General features: G+C 43.1%; 1 long non-coding RNA gene across 1 annotated transcript; it reads right to left on the bottom strand.

Moving 5' to 3' along the window:
• Positions 1–166: 166 nt before the first annotated feature.
• LOC309561511 lies at positions 167–524 on the bottom strand. The gene is made up of 3 exons (XR_014225574.1): positions 474–524; positions 340–442; positions 167–251 (listed from the first exon to the last, which is right to left on the bottom strand). It is a non-coding gene; the product is annotated as an uncharacterized lncRNA (long non-coding RNA).
• Between the last annotated feature and the right edge of the window lie 8,002 nt (positions 525–8,526).

The following is an 8,526-nucleotide window of genomic DNA, read 5'->3' as shown; positions in this document are numbered from 1 at the left end:
ATCTTTAACACAGGGCAAAAGAGGCAGCTGCCCTGGGCCCACTAATTGTTGTGGAGCCCTTAGCAGCCTCTTAAGCTGGGACTGCCTGCAAATAGTTGATAAGTGCATTTGGGAGGGCCCAAGAAAATGTTTGCCCAGGGTCCAATCAATATTAAAGAAGGCCCCGTCTCCACCAAATGTTGGCTACATGGAGACCCAACTATATGTGAGATGTATAGGAACCCCCCATTATATGTGACATACATGGGGACCTCTTGACTATATGTGAGATGTATAGGCACCCCCCATTATATCTGACTACATGGGGACCTCTCGCCTATCTGTGAGACATATAGGAACCCCTCAAATATATTTGACATATACAGGGACCCCTCCGCTATATGTGAGATGCACGTGGACCCCTCTACTTTATGTGAAATATCTGGTGACCCCTCTACTATATCTGACAAATATTGGGACCCCCTGCACTATACGTGGGATATATTGAGACCCTTCTACTATAATCAACATATATGGGGACCCCTCCACTATGTATGAGATGTAAGGGGACCCATAAACTATATTTGGCATTCATAAGTACCCCACCACTATACGTTAGATGTATGGGGACCTCTACACTTTATTTGACATGCATTGGGACCCCTCCACTATATGTAAGATGAGATATATGGGGACCCCTCCACTTTGTTAGATATATGGGGTCTCTTACACTATGTTTGACATCTGAGGACCCATACATTATATTTGACATACATGGGGACTCTTCTGCTGTATGTGAGATGTATTGGGACCCCTCCACAATATGTGAGATGTATGGGGACCCCTCCACAATATGTGAGATGTATTGGGACCCCTCCACAATATGTGAGATGTATGGGGACCCCTCCACAATATGTGAGATGTATTGGGACCCCTCCACAATATGTGAGATGTATGGGGACCCCTCCACAATATGTGAGATGTATGGGGACCCCTCCACAATATGTGAGATGTATGGGGACCCCTCCACAATATGTGAGATGTATGGGGACCCCTCCACAATATGTGAGATGTATGGGGACCCCTCCACAATATGTGAGATGTATGGGGACCCCTCCACAATATGTGAGATGTATGGAGTCCTCTTCACTATATGTGAGATGTTTTGAGACCCTACCCCTAAATGTTAGATGTATGGGGACCTCTATACTATATTTGACATATATGGGACCTCTCTACTATATTTGACATACATGGTGACCCCTTAACTATATGTCAGATATATGGGGACCCCTCCACTATATGCTAGATATATGGGGTCTTCTACACTATATTTTACATATATGGGGACCCCACTACTATTTTTGACGTATATAGGGACCCCCTCCACTATATGTTAGATATATGGGGGTTTCTACACTATATTTGACATATGAGGACCCAGGCGCTATATTTGACATGCATGGGGACTCTTCCACTAAATGTGAGATGTATGGGGACCCCAAAAATATATTTGACATATATGGGGTCCCCTCTACTATCTTTGACATGCATGGGGACCCCTCCCCTTTTTGTGAGCTGCATGGGGACCCCTCCCCTTTTTGTGAGCTGTATGGGGACCCTTTCCACTATATGTGAGATGTATGGGGACCCCTTCCACTATATGTGAGATGTATATGGACCCCTTTCACTATAGGTGAGATGTATGGGGACCCCTTCACTATAGGTGAGATGTATGGGGACCTCTGCACTATATGTGAGATGTATGGGGACCCCTCCACTATATGTGAGATGTATGGGGATCCCTTCACTATATGTTAGCTATATGGGGGTTTCTACACTATATTTGACATATATGAGGACCTATACGCTATATTTGACATGCATGGGGACCCCTCCATTATATGTGAGATGTATAGGGACCCCTTTCACTATATGTTAGATGTATGGGGACTTATACACTATATTTGACATATATGGGGGACCCCTCCACTATATGTGAGACGTATGGGGACCCCTTCCACTATATGTGAGACGTATGGGGACCCCTTCCACTATATGTGAGTTGTATGGGGACCCCTTCCACTATATGTGAGACGTATGGGGACTTCTACACTATATTTGACATGCATGGAGACCCCTCTGCTATATGTTAGATAAATGGGGACCTCTACACTATATTTGACATATATGGGGACCCCTCCCCTCGTAGTTTGCAATCTTTGCCCTGGGCGCTGGATGACCTTGTCCCTGCACTGCCTACATTAATAGAGACGGTTTCTTTCAGCTGATTATCTGCACAAACTTTTGGAGAAATATCTACTGGGGGGTTTAATGATACAAACTCCGGACAGTCCACCACTGGAAGCCACGCACAATGATTTGTTTTTTTTTTTAAATTTATGTAAGTGAAATGATTTTGGAAATAATTGGGATGTATCATGGAGCATTTTTCTTTTTTATGGCTTTTTCTACTGTCATATCTGTAGCCCTGGACCAATAAGAATGACTGGTTCTGGTGTAAACCGTAGATGAGAGTATGGCATGGGTGGAGCTTGTTCTGGTTCTAGGCTGCCGCCTCTCAGATCACAAAAAATCACCCATTAGAAGAAGACCGACCAAATCCAGGATATGTGGCTAGGAGCACCTGGTGAGAATAGTCATCTTCCCTCGGAAATACATTTATGAGCTTTTTTTAAACAAGAACGTGTTTCGGGGATAGGCTCCACTTCTTCAGGGCTTAAAAAATTGGTTTGTGGAAAGATCGCAGTTTAATTCATTATAAAGCCTAAATTTAATTTAAAGTTTAGCTGTGATGTGGGAAATCCCCTGTTGTGTAGGCAGTTGGATCCTGAAAAAATCTTCACTGCAAGGAAGCCCTGTCCTCTTCCTGGCTCTAAATTTCTGAATCTACAATAGGCAGTTGGATCCTAGAAAAATCTTCACTGCAAAGATGGCCTGTCCTCTTCCTGACTCTAAAATTCTGAGGCAGCAATAGGCAGTTGGATCCTGAAAAAATCTTCATTGCAAGGAAGCCCTGTCTTCTTCCTGGCTCTAACTTTCTAATGTTTTCTCTAATGTTTGAAGCTGCAATAGGCAGTTGGATCCTGGAAAAATCTTCACTGCAAGGATGCCCTGTCCTCTTCCTGGTTCTAAATGTTTGAAGCTGCAATAGGCAGTTGGATCCTGAAAAAATCTTCATTGCAAGGAAGCCCTGTCTTCTTCCTGGCTCTAACTTTCTGAAGCTACAATAGGTAGTTGGATCCTGGAAAAATCTTCACTGCAAGGATGCCCTGTCCTCTTCCTGGTTCTAAATGTTTGAAGCTGCAATAGGCAGTTGGATCCTGGAAAAATCTTCACTGCAAGGATGCCCTGTCCTCTTCCTGGTTCTAAATGTTTGAAGCTGCAATAGGCAGTTGGATCCTGGAAAAATCTTCACTGCAAGGATGCCCTGTCCTCTTCCTGGTTCTAAAATTCTGAAGATCTTTGGGTCTTCAGGCAGAACAGCAGTAAGAATGTCCAATGGGAACATGCCCCTTCCACCCCTCCCCTCCTCCTTTAAGAAAAGTTATTTTATTGATTACAATGCATGTGAATGGGGGAGGGAATCCTGTGACCAATCGGTCCCCCCCCCCCCCCCCCACATACACACACACACACACACACACACACACATACACACACACACCTCTTATTCTGTTACAAGCAGTGCAATTAGTAAAATAACGTTTCTCAATGGACAAAGGAGGTTGATGGAGGGTGATTCCCTGTTGGGCCAATTGTACTACTGTTCTGCCGAAGCTCTAAAAGATTTCAGCATCAGACGTTTGGAGCCAGGAAGAGGACAGGGCACCCCTTCCATGAAGATTTCTCCAAGATCCAGTTGCTTGCACAACTGGAAAGCTGTAGGGAATTTTTTTCAGTTAATGTCAGCTCTAATGGTAAAATGGCATTGAAAATGTCAGCATCACTTGACCACAGCAAGCGCTCACTGCCCTCGCTGTGGTCAGGTTAGCCAGACGTTTTCTGCCCTATTTTACTCTTAAAGTTGAAGTTTAGTTAAACAGAAATACCTACAACTTTATAATAAATATCCATACAAATATAAAAAAAATAAAATATGAAATAAAAAATATAAATAAAAATGCAGGCTTTATAATAAATATCCATAGAAATAAAATAAATTAAAATATAAATAAAAATCCAGGCTTTATAATAAATAGAATTGTGATTATTTCTAAACCCCTGAATAAACAGGAAGAAATCCAACTGCTAATTTTACCCTACCTATCATTTATAGCAAAAAATGTAAAAAAAAAAAAAAAAAAATATGCCTGGACATCAGCTTTATCGGGAAATAAAGCATGTACAATCCAAGCAAAGTGTGTCAATGTGACATTTTTATTTTGTGATGCCAGAACGTGATCTAATAAAGACATATTGGTTACTTTGTATCATTACTGCTTCTTGTCCACATATAACTGCTGGAATTTAGCCATTTTCTTTGTCTTGCATGAGCACAAGTAGATTCACTGTGTGCTGTAGTAGCAGCTCACAACCACAAGATGTCAGTCTTACATAAAATAAGTACAGTATATCCTATTCCTGGAAAATGTATTTATACTGTATATATATATCAAATCAAAAAATAGAATATGTGATTTCAGTCTTTGCAATACTTCCTTTACTTCACTACAGTTGACGAGGATGATTTATTGAAGTAAAGGAAGTATTACAGAGACTGAAATCACATGTCCTGTTATTTTTTTTTTTATATATGTCTGGTGGAAATGGAGGAGGTCCACACTGGATGTGATTTTTGAACAAGTGCATTGAGTACAGAGCAGAAGTGTCCCACCTTGGTCCGGTTATATACGGTATACAAACAATATATTGTCAAAAGTATTGGGACGCCTGCCTTTACACACACATGAACTTTCATGGCATCCCAGTCTTAGTCCGGAGGATTCAATATTGAGTTGGCCCAACCTTTGCAGCTATAACAGCTTCAACTCTTCTGGGAAGGCCGTCCACAAGGTTTAGGAGTGTCTATGGGAATGTTTCACCATTCTTCCAGAAGCGCATTTGAGAGATCTGGCACTGATGTTGGATGAGAAAGCCTGGCTTGAAGTCTCTGCGCTAATTCATCTCAAAGGTGTTCTATTGGGTTGAGGTCAGGACTCTGTAATGGCCAGTCAAGTTCCTCCACCTCAACTTCGCTCATCCTAAAAAAAAAAAAAATCAATCTCTGCTTTCCAGGGGGAAAAAAACTGGAAGTGTTTACATCTGTCAGAGCCGGAAGTGACGTCATGCAATTGCTTCCGGCCTCCCGGGGTCATAGAGATGGCTGGGTATAATCTACAGCCAGCTCCTTGGTAAACTGGCGCCACCACTGGATCAGGTCTCTGGCTTCCAGATCGCACGAGAGAGCCCAGAGAGGCACTGGAGGGCGGCGGGAGTAGGCCAGTAATAGCAATCCAGTGGCTAATTAGCTGCTAGGATTACTTTTACAAGTAAGAGAATCCCTGGCTGAAAACAAAGATATCTGGCTGCACCCATCCATCCAGATATCTCCACTTCAAGTCCAGGACGTCATATGACGTCCTACAGATGGGAATGGGTAAGGGCACCAAAGCATTCAGAGAGGAGCTTATGAGCATAATATACATGCGTAAATGTACTCCAATGGCCCATAATAAATTCATATTCTGGCCAGTAGAATTCATTTGCACTCAAAGCTCAAAAATAACAAATTGTAAAAAAAAATAATAATTAAACATTGTAATAAATACATTTAAAAAATTGTAAAATAATTGTAAACATTTAGGCCCCTTTCACACTTGTGCGACTTCAAAGTCGCGTGATTTTACCGCGATTTTGCCACGACTTTTGCCGCGATTTTGACTGGGCTTGAATGTCTTTGGCCTCAAAATCGTGCCAAAGTAGTGCAGGTTGCACTGATATGAATGGTACTCATTGGAAATAATGGAGAACGACTTGTCATGCGACAAGTCGCACAAGTACGAAAGGGACCTTAAAAAAAAATGATATATATATTTTTTTAAATGTAAAAAACAAGTAAAAAGCGCTAATTCACGCGGGTTCTCTGTTATGTTTGTGTCCGCTAATAATGATTTTAGTGTATTTTGATCATGCACACCCTAAGCTAGGCTTGTGCTGCTCTTTCCTTGGCAGGCAATACCCTTTGTAAATCCGGCTTTGTTAAAGCAGCCAGGGATACAGATGACAATGACTAACAGGTTGTCACATTCATGTGGTGACGACACTCCAAAGGAGTTGTTTCCACTCACCCTGTGCAGGGGCTGTCTATTCTGGCAACGTCCAGTTTTTCTTCCAGAACCATTTAACCAAGTCTCAGAGCCTTCCCAGGCCAATCAACGCTCTTTAAGGGCCATACACTATAAGATTTTCTGAAGACTTTTTCCTTTAGACTTACCTTTTCTATGTAGTGGAAGGGCCTGCCAGATTGCATACAAATTGAAAGTGTTTAGGTTTGACCTCATATTATATGGTTTTGGTAAGTCTAAAGGAAAAAGTCTTCAGAAAATCTTATAGTGTGAATGGCCCTTAAGACTGGCTAATTTGGTTTGTTGCAGGCTGGCTGGTAAATTGAGCTGGGAATTTATTTGTTTGTTGTTTGACATGCGTCGCCCTTCCATGTGCTCCTTACTGGTAAAGCCAGTTATAGGTTGGGGCTGTTGCCATTTATTTGTTCCATTTTTTGTGTCCCTACTGGACAACTTGTGGTCTCTACAGCCACACTCCTTAAAGTGGAGTTCCGGGCACAGATGTCATTTTTTAATAAACATACCCCCGGGACAGTCAGGGCTGGTACATTCCACAATGGATAGCCTCTGATCTGTCCCGGTTCGCACTTACCTGCAAGAAGAAATACTTACTTAGAAAATTTCTTCCACAGCGTTTCCATCTCTCTTGTGGGCAGCTGAAGCCGGCGCGGTCCTCTTCTGTGTCTTCTTCCGCATCTTCTTGTCCCAGAATGCGCCGCACCGGCCCCTCTCGTCACTTCCGGTGCAGGTGCGTCATTCCTGCACAGCTTCTGGGCATGCCCAGAAGCTGTTTAGCAGAGGAATGCGGCGTCACCCGGAAATGACGAGCGGGGCCGGTGCCGTCGCATTGATTCCTGGGAGCTGTGACGTTCAGCTCCCAGGAATCATAGCGAGGCAGGAAGTGACGGTGGAGCCGCGGCTCCGAGGGAGGAAGTACTCTGAGGTGAGTATCTTCGATCTTCAATTGCAAGGTAAGTAAAAAAATAAATAAATAAATAACTATCCAATTCCTTTTCAGGTGCGGCATTCCTAGCGGAGGGGCACAAAAAAAAAATATCGTTTTTGTGCCCGGAACTCCGCTTTAACCACTTCTGGAAGGACTTGTTCCCTTACATAGGCGTGCGCACAGGGTGTGCCAGGTGTGCCTGGGCACACCCTAATCACCCCATGTACATTAACATTATCACTTTTTGTGCTGGTAGGTAGATGGGAAAAATCTCTCTCTTACTGACTCTGCCATAAGAGAGGTCTTTAGGCATTTGCCTTTCAATGTGTCAGCAGGGAGATAAATGTGCTGGGGTCATATATATGTAGACACACACAAACACGTGTGTTTGAGCTTTGGGGTGCACACCCTAATATAATAGGCTGTGCAAGCCTATGTTCCCTTAGGCTCCTTTCACACAGCAGTCCGTCAAACAGACTCCGCTTTTCTCAGCGGGGGAACGAGCCGCCCATCCCCCGCTGAGCAGGAGGATGACAGCCGTGTCTCCGCGCTGTGTGCGGAGTCACAGCTGTCAGTTCCCCATGCATCTCTATGGGGGAAATCGGATGGGAACGGACCGTCAGTCCGTTCTCATCTGATCCTATCCGATCCGACCTGCTGGACGGATGGAAAATAGGGTTTCCATCCGTCCAGATTTGACGGATCGGATTGGGTGTCAGCGGACATGTCTCCGCTGACATCCGATCCCCCATAGAGATGCATGGGGGGACCGTTCAGATCCGCCAAAAAAAACGGACAGGCGGATCTGAACGGTCCGCCTGTGTGAAAGGGGCCTAAGTGAGCACTGACCAGGCCATTTTTTGCGATACGGCACTGCTTTACTTTAACAGACAATTGCACGGTCATGCGATGCTGTACCTGAATAAAACTGATTTCCCCACAAACAGAGCTTTCTTTTGGTGGTATTTGATCACCTGTGCGATTTTTATTTTTTGCGCTATAAACAAAAAAAGAGCGACAATTCTGGAAAAAAAATAAATAAATAATATTTTTCACTTTCTGCTACAAAACATTTCCAAAAAAAATGTAAAAATCTATTTTTTTCCATACTTTTAGGCCAATTTGTATTCTGATACCAAAAAATCCCAATAAGCGTATTTTGATTGGTTTGTGCAAAAGTTATCGCGTCTACAAACTAGAGAAAAGATTTATGTCATTTTTATTTTTTTATTTTTATTTTTTACTAGTAATGGCGGCAATCTTTACACTTTTACACTTTTGGGGGGACCAGTG

The sequence above is a fragment of the Pelophylax lessonae genome (assembly GCF_965119305.1).
Source record: "Pelophylax lessonae genome assembly, chromosome: 8".
Taxonomy (NCBI): domain Eukaryota; kingdom Metazoa; phylum Chordata; class Amphibia; order Anura; family Ranidae; genus Pelophylax; species Pelophylax lessonae.
This window is presented reverse-complemented; position numbering and strand designations above follow the sequence as displayed.